This window comes from Bubalus bubalis, chromosome 16 (genome assembly GCF_019923935.1).
Source record: "Bubalus bubalis isolate 160015118507 breed Murrah chromosome 16, NDDB_SH_1, whole genome shotgun sequence".
Lineage (NCBI taxonomy): Eukaryota > Metazoa > Chordata > Mammalia > Artiodactyla > Bovidae > Bubalus > Bubalus bubalis.
Genome location: NC_059172.1, coordinates 84,696,870 through 84,709,558, shown reverse-complemented (window position 1 = coordinate 84,709,558; position 12,689 = coordinate 84,696,870). Strand labels below are relative to the sequence as shown.

The 12,689-nt window shown below is 37.3% G+C and overlaps 2 pseudogenes; both read left to right on the top strand.

The window, feature by feature from the left end:
* Nucleotides 1-4,210: 4,210 nt before the first annotated feature.
* Nucleotides 4,211-5,197, top strand: LOC102397138 (annotated as a pseudogene).
* A 6,308-nt stretch (nt 5,198-11,505) lies between these two features.
* On the top strand, nt 11,506-12,432 carry LOC102397464 (annotated as a pseudogene).
* Nucleotides 12,433-12,689: the final 257 nt, after the last annotated feature.

Sequence of the window (12,689 nt, the reverse complement as noted above, 5' to 3'; positions counted from 1 at the left end):
TTTATAAAATTATTCACACAGTGCCTAGCATATATGAAGCAATATTAGGTTTTGATCATTACTTATATTAATAATTGCTAACATTCAGGAAGAACTTTGTAATTTACCCAATAATAACATCTCTAAAGAGGAAAATAGGCTTCATTTCCTTAGTCCTTTATCATCTCAGAGCTTGTAATATTTTGGATACCATGGAAATATACACAGAGATGAGAAAGAGTTGTTGGACCATTTTATTTCAAAGCAAGCTTTGAAGGAGATCTCTACAAACTGGCTATATAGAAATGAATGAAAAAGAAAATAAACCAGAAAATATATGATGAAATATATATTATATATATTTTTTTATGGTATATATATATTTTACCACAAGGTAAAAATACATAGACTTTTATGAGTATTTTAGTTTATTTCTCTAAAATGTCATTATTATTGCTGAAAAAATTTGCATGTAAGTGTTGCTAGTAAGGTTTTGCTGCTAAGTCTCTTCAGTTGTGTCTGACTCTGTGCGACCCCATAGATGGCAGCCCACCAGGCTCCCCTGTCCCTGGGATTCTCCAGGCAAGAACACTGGAGTGGGTTGCCATTTCCTTCTCCAAGTAAGGTTTTACTTGGGGCTAAATGAGGACTGCAGCCCAGGAGACAATGTTTCAGAGAGACCTGAGAAACTGCTCTGAGGAAGCAAGGGGAGGAGCTAGGTTCTCTAGGAGCTTTGCAACAAGGGGCAGGTAGTTGGGATCATCAAAAGATTACTGTTAACTAAAGAAACAAGATATGTTAAGGAATTTAGCTCTGTCCTATGTATGGGAAGGTGCAAGAGTCTGGATTCACTGAAATTACTCCTGTGATACACACCTCAGCTATCTGGGTCCAGTTATCTGTGTTTTCACATCAGGAGCTTCTTTTACCTTAGGGAGTGGCTGTCCTCTGAGGGTCCTAAAATGGTAGGCATTATTTTCTTCCAGAATTTCATCAGGGCTCTCGCACTCACATGCTTGTTATTCAGCCTCTCAGTCCTGTCTGACTCTTTGTGACCCCATGGACTGCAGTATGCCCAGCCTACCTGTCCTTCACTATCTTCTGGTGTTTGCTCAGACTCATATCCACTGAGTTGGTGATGCCATCCAACCATCTCATTCTGTCGTCCCCTTCTCCTTCTGCCCTCAGTCTTTCCCAGCATCAGGGGCTTTTCCATTGAGTCAGATCTTCACATCAGGTGGCCAAAGTATTAGAGCTTCAGCTTAAGCATCAGTCTTTATGATGAATATTAAGGGTTGACTTCCTTTAGGGTTGATAGGTTGATCTCCTTGCAGTCCAAGAAATTCCCAAGAGTCTTCTCCAACACCACTGTGAAAAAGCATTAGTTTTTCACTGCTTAGCCTTCTTAATGGTCCAACTCTCACATCTGTACGTGACTACTGGAAAAACCATGGCTTTGACTATATGGATCATTGTCCATAAAGTGATATCTCTGTTTTTTAATACACTGTCTAGGTTTGTCTCAGCTTTTCTTCCAGGAGAAATCATCTTTTAATTTTGTGGCTGTAGTTAATGACTACAGTGATTTTGGAGCCAAAGAAAATAAAGTCTGCCACTGTTTCCAGTTCTCCCCATCTATCTGCCATGAAGTGAAGGGACTGGATGCCATGATCTTAGTTTTTGGAATGCTGAGTTTTAAGCCAGCTTTATCACTCTCCTTTTTCACCTTCATCAAGAGGCTTTTTAGTTCCTCTTCACTTTGCTTTCTCCCATTAGAGTGTTATTATCTGCATATCTGAGGTTGTTGATATTTCTCCTGGCAATCTTGATTTCAGCTTATGATTCATCCAGTCTGGCATTTCATATAATGTACTTTGCATAGAATTTAAATAAGCAGGGTGACAATATACAGCCTTTTCATATTCCTTTCCCAATTTTGAACCAGTCCATTTTTCCATATCTGGTTCTAACTGTTGCTTTTTGACCTGCATACAAGTTTCTAAGGAGGCAGGTCACATGGTCTGGTATTCCCATCTCTTCTAGAATTTCCCACAGGTTGTTGTGATCCACACAGTCAAAGGCTTTCATGTAATCCATAAAACAGAAGTAGATGCTTTTCTGAAATTCCCTTGCTTTCTCTATGATCCAACAGATGTTGGCAATTTGATCTCCAGTTTCTCTGTCTTTTCTAAATCCAGCTTGTATATCTGGAATTTCTTGGTTCACGTACTTCCGAAGCCATCCTGAAGGATTTTGAGTGTTACCTTGCTAGCATGTGAAATGAGGACAACTGTATGGTACCTTGAGCACTATTTGCCATTACTTTTCTTTGGAATTGGAGTGAAAACTGACCTTCTCTGTCTCACATTGGAGGGCTGCAATTGCTGAGGGCTGTGACACCCTTGTTTCCTGATATGGCAGAAAATTTTCCATTTCTCATTATAATATCCAGAGGAAAAAGACTTTTTTGAAAAGTGAAATCAGTGTTTCATAAAACACAAAAAGAACACATAACAGAAATTGTATTTAGCTCATTGATTAATGAGAGAATTAGTAGGATATAATCACAGTCAAAAGGAAAATTCAGCATACCATTTTGAACATTGTTCAATCAGAGATATGTAACGACTTTATAAATAAATGCAAGATTTGTTTGATCACTAATGATCAGGGAAATCAATAAAACTTGCATCTGACAATATTTGTATATCTATAGAAAATAATTACTTCCATTCTTGTCAGTTGTCTGTTACCTTAATAACTGTAAAATAACTTACAGTCAGTAAAAGATATAATCCCATATAATTATGACTCCAAAGAGAATGCTACTGATAACACACATATTTTTATTTTTGTTACGTAATAGTCTTTCACACTTCACTTTCACTTTTCACTTTCATGCGTTGGAAAAGGAAATGGCAACCCACTCCAGTGTTCTTGCCTGGAGAATCCCAGGGACGGGGGAGCCTGGTGGGCTGCCGTCTATGGGGTCGCACAGAGTCAGACATGACTGAAGCAACTTAGCAGCAGTAGAAGCAGTCTTTCACAATGTATTTTCTGAAAAAGTTAAATTTATTTATCAGCTTTATATAAAACAGGGACTGATGCCTTATGAATAAAACAGATTTAAACAGAGAAAAGTGTTTTCACACTTATATTTTTGCACTTAAAAAAACATAAAATTTCCACATCCTTTGGAGTTTAACAAGAAACAACATACATAAAATGGGAGATTAAAACAAGTTGAACATATTGACTTTTCAAGGTATGGAGGGAGTTGAGGAAAATTAATAAGATGATAAAGTACCACCTGGACTAGTAATAGCAGGAAGCATCACTATAATAGGACCTGGAGAGCATGGAAGACAGAGATCTCAGGAGCCCAGAAGGTCCATCCAAATGTATGCAGCCTCGGTTAAAGTCACCCAGCATTGACAAACCACAATTGGGGACCTGGACAGTGAGCACCATGCATTTCTTCTTTTATTCTCCCCTGCACTCCTTGGCCAGAAGGTAGGGGAGATGATTGGTGCAGACGAGGGAAAAAACTGCTCAGGGTGGAGAGAGTGAGAGATCTCACTGGGTGAAAGGAGTTTATCATTCCAACCGTTTTTCAGTTTTGTTGTTGTTGTTGTTAAGAGAGTAAGTACTATTTTTGCAGTTGGTTTGAACAAAAGAAAACACAAAACAAAAGCCAGATGAGAGTCTTCCAATGCATTTATTCATTTACTTTTGTGGAACACCAGTGTATCAGACACTGAACCAAGTAATGGCGGTGAAGAGGTGAAGAGACAAATGCAGACACTTTATTTTAGATTAATGGAAGTGGTTTTAAATGAAAGAGGGGGTATATTAGATTTAATCTATGTATCATCAGTGTACAGAACCAGAACCAATAATTGTACCAGTATATTTTTAACATTTAATAATATTTTTAACTTTCCTTATTGACTGAGAAGCAATAATATTTAATGCCTGGTAGCTCCCTCTGCCTGGATGTCCTCCAACAAAAACTCAAGGACCACTTGTCAGAAGGTGTACAAGAAGGTTTTTAGCATCCTTGTAATAAAGTGAATTAAACAGCTTCAAAATGTTACTTTCATTATAAAACAGAAAATGTAACATGTTTCTTCTCCTGCACTATGGGAAAAAAAATAGCTTCTATTATTAAAGCACTTTGGACTTACCTGAAAGCCTAAAATGTTAACTTTTCATCACATTGCTATGGATAATGTTGTTTTTGCAGGTTAATTCTCCACTTCTAAATTCATCTTCAGAATTACAATAAAAGAAAACGACGAATGTAACTGAATTCATTCTAATGGGACTTACACAGAATCCTCAGATGCAGAGAATTCTATTTTTGGTGTTACTTATCACTTACATTGTGACTGTAGTCACTGGCAACCTGTTCATTGTGGTTACTATAATCTGCAGCCATACTTTGGACTCCCCAATGTATTTCTTCCTGGCCTTCTTGTCCTTCATAGATGCCTGCTATTCCTCGTCCATAATCCCTAAAATGCTAGCCGATTTGCTCTCTGAATCAAAATCTGTCTCCTTCAATGCCTGCATGATACAGCTCTTCATTGAACATTTCTTGGGAGCTTCAGAGATTGTCCTTCTTGTGGTCATGGCCTTTGACCACTATGTGGCCATCTGCAGACCCCTGCACTATGTGACCATAATGGATCACCGCACATGCTGCCTCCTGGTGGGGGTTTGTTGGACAGCGGGTTTTCTCCACTCAATTGGACAGATCCTAGTCACTTTCAGGCTCCCGTTCTGTGGTCCCAACATAATGGATCACTTCACGTGTGATATATTCCCCTTGATACAACTTGCCTGCACTGACACTTTCCTTGCTGGTCTCTTGGTTGCTGTCAATGGTGGGGTAATCCCTGTGATTACTTTTGTAATGTTGTTGGTATCCTATGTGTTCATCCTTTGCTCCATGAGGACTCACAGCTCTGCAGGGAGGAAAACAGCCCTATCTACCTGTAGCTCCCACATCACAGTTCTTGTCTTCTTCTTTGTGCCCTGTAAATTTATGTATCTGCAACCAGTAGCTACCTTTCCCATGGATAAAGCTATAGCAGTATTCTATACTCTTATTACCCCCATGTTAAACCCTGTTATCTACACAGCAAGGAATACAGAGGTCAAAAATGCCATTAGAATGCTATTAAACAGGAATACAACTTCAGAAAATAAATGACTTGACATGAATATTTTATTTCTATCTTGACTTTTACAAAAGCCCTTCTTATACCTCTAACCTGACATACACTTGTGCAAGGTATTATTACAATTATTCCCATTTCACAGATGGAGAACAATGAACTTCAAGAAAGTTAAATAAACCAACCAATATCAGAGACAGAACTAGTATTCAGACCTCAATACTTGTAAATTCAAATTTGATAGTATTTCAAGTATTTAAAAAGATATCAAAGAAAAGACAGAATTTCATCAGAACCAAGTCTCTTGATTTTTAGTGATTGAAAATTTACCTTTCTAATTACACTCTGATATGATCTACATGGATGTAAAAGCAATTGGTACTCATAAAACTGTTTGGCCTACTGGTATCTAGAATGATATGGAATATAAAACAGAAAGACGATACGTCCCAACCCTCCTTTGACACATACTTAATATATCTAATATTTAAAATTATATTTGATTTCTTGTTCTTTTGATAAAAGTTTTCAGTTATTATACAAATTTAATTTAGTATTTAAACTAATGTGAAAATTTTAAACTGTTCTCAAATGATTCTCAACAGAATTATAAATTGAAATTTAGTGCTTTCATTTGAAGGGAAAAAAACTGGGGATCTGAAAGCTTAAATCTTTAGGTCATAGAATATATATCAACTCTTAATCCAAATACTTTTACTCCACATCCTGTGATCTTTACACAGAATTCCTTAGGGCTAATATTTCATTACTGTATGATATAAAAATAGTTGTAATTATATGCCATAGGAAATGAAACATTATTATGTTAACAATTATTAGTAACAGTTAAATGCAGGTGTTTTTTTTTCAAAAGCACACAATAAAACATATTTGTAGAACAATTTCACTACTACAGAGTTGGCTTTATACTTAGGTTCCTTGAATCTGGAATCCTCTTTGAAAACTGGTTTAGTAGATCATTCATAAGGGATATATAGAAACAAAACCAAAGTCATTATTTCATAGTTGATCAAAGTATTTCTCACCTAAGAAACTTACCTCACTTGTAAGACTGCTGTCAATTAATTTTGGATCTTTTCAAAAATGAAGCATTCTATCAAAATACAAATGTGTCTATATGTCATAGACAAGACCTTTTAGAACTAACACCCAAAAAAGATGTCGTTTTCATTATAGGGGACTGGAATGCAAAAGTAGGAAGTCAAGAAACACCTTTAGTAACAATCAAATTTGGCCTTGGACTATGGAATGAAGCAGGGCAAAGACTAATAGAGTTTTGACAAGAATATGCACTGGTCATAGCAAAAACCCTCTTCCAACAACACAAGAGAAGACTCTACACATGGACATCACCAGATGGTCAACACCAAAATCAGATTGATTATTTTCTTTGCAGCCAAAGATGGAGAAGCTCTATACAGTCAACAAAAACAAGACCAGGAGCTGACTGTGGCTCAGATCATGAACTCCTTGTTGCCAAATTCAGACTGAAATTGAAGAAAGTAGGGAAAACCACTAGATCATTCAGGTATGACCTAAATCAAATCCCTTATGATTATACAGTGGAAGTGAGAAATAGATTTAAGGCCTGGATCTGATAGATAGAGTGCCTGATGAACTATGGACTGAGGTTGGTGACATTGTACAGGAGACAGGGATCAAGACCATCTCCATGGAAAAGAAATGCATAAAAGCAAAATGGCTGTCTGGGAAGGCCTTCCACATAGCCGTGAGACGCAGAGAAGCGAAAAGCAAAGGAGAAAAGAAAAGATATAACCATCTGAATGCAGAGTCCCAAAGACTCGCAAGAAGAGATAAGAAAGCCTTCTTCAGTGGTCAATGCAAAGACATAGAGGAAAACAACAGAAAGGGAAAGACTAGAGATCTCTTCAAGAAAATTAGAGATACCAAGGGAACATTTCATGCAAAGATGGGCTTGATAAAGGACAGAAATGGTATGGACCTAACAGAAGCAGAAGATATTAAGAAGAGATGGCAAGAATACACAGAAGAACTGTACAAAAAAGATCTTCACAACCCAAATAATCACCGTGGTGTGATCACTGACCTAGAGCCAGACATCCTGGAGTGTGAAGTCAAGTGGGCCTTAGAAAGTATCACTACGAACAAAGCTAGTGGAGGTGACGGAATTCCAGTTGAGCTATTTCAAATCCTGAAAGATGATGCTGTGAAAGTGCTGCACTCAGTATGCCAGCAAATCTGGAAAACTCAGCAGTGGCCACAGGACTGGAAAAGGTCAGTTTTTATTCCAACGCCAAAGAAAGGCAATATCAAAGAATGCTCAAACTACTGCACAGTTGCACTCATCTCACATGCTAGTAAAGTAATGCTCAGAATTCTCTAAGCCAGGCTTCAGCAATATGTGAACCGTGAATTTCCAGTTGTTCAAGCTGGTTTTAGAAAAGGCATAGGAACCAGAGACCAAATTGCCAACATCCACTGGATGATAAAAAAAGCAAAAGAGTTCCAGAAAAACATCTATTTCTGCTGTATTGACTATGCCAAAGCTTTTGACTGTGTGGATCACAATAAATTGTGGAAAATTCTGAAAGAGATGGGAATACCAGATCACCTGACTTGCCTCTTGAGAAATTTGTATGCAGGTCAGGAAGCAACAGTTAGAACTGGACATGGAACAACAGACTGGTTTCAAATAGGAAAAGGAGTACGTCAAGGCTGTATATTGTCACCCTGCTTATTTAACTTATATGCAGAGTACATCATGAGAAATGCTGCGCTGGAAGAAACACAAGCTGGAATCAAGATTGCTGGGAGAAATATCAATAACGTCAGATATGCAGATGATAGCACCCTTTTGGCAGAAAGTGAAGAGGAACTAAAAAGCCTCTTGATGAAGGTGAAAGAGGAGAGTGAAAAAGTTAGTTTAAAACTCAATATTCAGAAAACGAAGATCATGGCATCTGGTCCCATCATTTCATGGGAAATAGATGGAGAAACAGTGGAAACAGTGTCAGACTTTAGTTTTTTGGGCTCCAAAATCACTGCAGATGGTGACTTGCAGCCATGAAATTAAAAGACTCTTACTCCTTGGAAGAAAAGTTATGACTCACCTAGATAGCATATTCAAAAGCACAGACATTACTTTGCCAACAAAGGTCTGTCTAGTTAAGGGTTTGGTTTTTCCAGTGGTCATGTATGGATGTGAGCGTTGGACTGTGAAGAAGGCTGAGCACCGAAGAATTGATGCTTTTGAACTGTGGTGTTGGAGAAGACTCTTGAGAGTCCCTTGGATTGCAAGGAGATCCAACCAGTCCATTCTGAAGGAGATCAGCCCTGGGATTTCTTTGGAAGGAATGATGCTAAAGCTGAAACTCCAATACTTTGGCCACCTCATGCGAAGAGTTAACTCATTGGAAAAAACTCTGATGCTGGGAGGGATTGGGGGCAGGAGGAGAAGAGGATGACAGAGGATGAGATGGCTGGATGGCATCACTGACTCGATGGATGTGAGTCTGAGTGAACTTTGGGATTTGGTGATGGCCAGGGAGGCCTGGCATGCTGCGATTCATGGGGTTGCAAAGAATCAAACACGACTGAGTGACTGAACTGAACTGAACGGAAACCTAAGGAAGAGATTAAAATTAAAGATGAGTGCTATAAAAGTTATCTTCTAAAGTTCAGTTAAGTGAAATAATTGAGTTGCTGGCTAGATTTGTTAATGATGATGAAATACCCTTGGGGTCCAATTAGCCACAGTTAAGAAACTACAAATTTTGCCTACAAACAGGATGTGTATGACACCTTTAAGACTCAAGAGGAAGATCTTATGCAAATATACCATTTATAAATCAACAAAGACACTTTCTGTAGCTGAGCTAGTTGACATTTTTAACTTTACAACTTATCTCATTTTTGGTGAACTAACAGTTGCCTGAAGCCCTGGTGATGGACCTATGTCAGACATGTTCATAGGTAAGATTTTTTTTTTTTAATGAAATCATATAATCATAGACCCTCAAGTTTAAATGATCTTACAAATTATATAATCATCCCTCATCCTCACTGATATGAGATTTAAATCCTTTCTTCAGTAAGCATCCAGAATGTTAGACTCAACTACAATGCTACCAACTTAGAAGTAAAAATGTGTATTTTTCTCAGTGATACATATTTATATTAGTTAAAAAAATAATTATTTAGAATAATTTTGTATTTGAACTTCGCATCCAAAATTTTCCCACTTAATTATACAACATTAGAATTTTCCTAAGATATTGCACAACTTTTTAAAACACCCAATGATAATCATTCCATTAATACGGCTAAATTTTTCACAGCTCTTAATAGTTGTAAATAATGAATTTTCCTTTTCTAAAATATTTTCCATTAGAATTTATTCCTAGGAAGAATATTGTGGAGCCAAAGAAAAATGAAAATGTAATTTCTATTTCTTCAGAGTTATTTCTAAAACACTTAATTAGACATAACTATGTCTAATTCTGCTTTATGTATTGATACACTATTATCTTTTCTGATCATTTCTGGGATCCCAATTCAAAATAAGAGAATATAATGAAGCTGCAGCAGTTTGCTTCCACATAAGTATAAATTTTTATTTTGGATAATTTAAAAACAAGATTCTTTATCCTTGAAAGGGAAATATTTTTTTCAGAATACATTGTATTATGTTTACGGTTTCTCTTCTCTTTTTTTGGGAAATGTATATCCCCAATTTTTCATTCTATTAGTAATGCAGTATCCTGGAAAAAGGAATGATAGCTAGTATGGAAAGACTGGAGAGGAAAGCATAGGAATGTATTTGGCAAAAACATAAAGGAGTGGGACGAGCATTCCTATCATGGTGGGATGAGCTGCTGTTGTTTGGTAATAAAATATCAGGCATTAAGAGCAATTAACAAGGATTCTTTTTATCACTCTGTGTAAACATACATACATTAAAATACAGATTAAGTATCCAATAAATATTGTTGGGGGCTTCCCTAGTGGCTCAGAGGGTATTTGTTGAATGAATTAACTTGTAATAAGTATTTATCAGTATGCAACAGATTTGATATACTTGTGTTAGTCTGTGTATATGTGTATAGTGCATTATCTACCTCTTTATCTTACCTGGCAAGCTATTTCAGTTAGTTCTCCACATTGAAATTTTCATTTTAAAACTTTGAAAATAAGGATTTCTTTTCCCTAACAGATCCTTATGTATTGAACACCTATGAAAGAGTTTTTTTTTTATCCATGTCTACTGAATCTGTAATTTACTTTATATTTTTACAACAATATAAAAATGTTAAATTGTATGTGGATCAAAGTTTTAAAGAATAAAAAAATCAATTAATAAATGCCATAAGCATCTTGAAAGTAAAATGACTCAGTAAAATTATCTTTCTCAGAGGCAAGAATATTTTCACATTCACCCCAGAAAGAGTATCAGAAATTACTAAATTGGAATGCAGCTTCCTTTCAAAAGCTTGTTTCTCAAGTAACGATAAACAGAGCAGGAGAATGAGAACACTTAAATTTCTCCCAAGTTTATGGGTAGGAAAAGCAGTTGTATACTTATCCATGGAAATGGCAATTCACCAAGCATTTAATCATCATCTAATAGGTTTCAAGCATTACAGATATTATGCCAGGTACTATGATAAGTGAGGAAACACAGTTGAATGCTATATATGTTCTGATAGGTACCAGAGAGGATGTGTTGCCAAAGATGTGTAAAGATTATATATATATATATATATAGGTGTGTGTGTGTGTGTGTGTATGTGTATATATATATATATATATAATCTTTAACATGCCTGCTTATGATAGTTATTTATTGATGATGTCTTTCCACAGTAAGAGCTGAGGGTTCAGATGCAAATTCTAATGGAAGAGGGAGTAACTCTTACATCTGAGGGGTAACCGTAGGCTTACAGGATGAATCTGAGAAATGCAATTTGTAAATTGACTAAAAGGAAGGCTCAGAAGTATGGAGCACTAAGATGACTAGTCAGACTCATGTGGAATTGGAGTCAGGAGAAGAATCCAGATCCCATAGCCCAATGTTTTCTCGGTAAATTAAAAGTTGACTGATAGGTGTTTACAGGCGAGAGAGACTAGATGTCTGAAGAGGTAAAAAGCATCATGAAGGAAGAATTAAAAAAATAATAACATTAAAGCAACTACGGGCAGAAGTATCAAGGACATGCTCCATATTCACCGTAACTGCTCTGTTTTTGTTCTAAGACATTCAGACAACTCTTTCCTAATTAACAAGTATCATTCTTTATATCTTTGTAGGCAATTCAGGCCCCAGGAAGGTGGGAGTTCATAAATGAATCTCATGGCTCCCAACAATGTGACTGAATTTGTTCTCTTGGGACTCACATAGAATCCACCCTTGCAGAAAATACTCTTTGTTGTCTTTTTGTTCATTTTAGTGTTCACTGTGCTCGCCAATCTGTTCATTGTCATCACCATCTCCCTCAGCCCCACACTTTCTGCCCCCATGTACTTCTTTCTCACTCACTTGTCCTTCATAGATGGCATCTTCAGCTCTGTCACCACCCCCAAAATGATCATTGACCTGCTGTACCAGAGGAGAACCATCTCCTGGGCTGGCTGCCTGACTCAACTCTTTCTGGAGCACTTTCTAGCAGCATCAGAGGTCATCATCCTCATCATGTCCATGGCCTCTGACTGCTACGTGGACATCTGCAAGCCTCTGCACTACACGGCCATCATGAGATAGAGGCTCTGCCAGCTCCTAGTGGTGGTGGCCTGGATTGGGGGGATCCTGCATGCCACTGTGCAGATGTTATTCACTGTGTACTTGACCTTCTGTGGCCCCAATATCATTAATCACTTCATATGTGATTTATTTTCACTGTTGGAAATTGCCTGCAGCAACACTTACAGGCTGGGAATGGTGGTGGCCACTAACAGTGGGGGCATGTGCTTACTTATGTTTTTAATGCTGCTCATCTCCTACATAGTCATCCTGAGCTCCCTGAAATCCCAAGGATCTGATGGATGGCACAAGGCCCTCCGTACATGTGGCTCCCACTTTACCATAGTGGTGCTCTATTTTATCCCTTGTATTTTCATCTATACCCATCCAGTGATCAGTTACCCTGAAGACAAGTTGGTGAGTGTGTTCTTTGCAATCCTCACCCCCATGTTAAATCCTATCATTTACACAGTGAGAAACACAGAGGTGAAAAATGCTGTGAGGCCTTGGTTGAAGAGGAGAGTAATGTAGCTGTTCATGATGCCAATTAGAGGATGATTTATATGCATTGATAACCTTGAACCTATTGTAAATTGTGATAGAAACTAAAATACTTTGCAGAACACTGACAGAAAAAAAGGCTCTGAAACTAACATTTGTTGATAATTTAGTATTGTCTAGATGCAGAAAGTGAAGAGGAACTAAAAAGCCTCTTGATGAAAATGAAAGAGGAGAGTGAAAAAGTTGGATTAAAACCCAACATTCAGAAAACGAAGATCATGGCATCT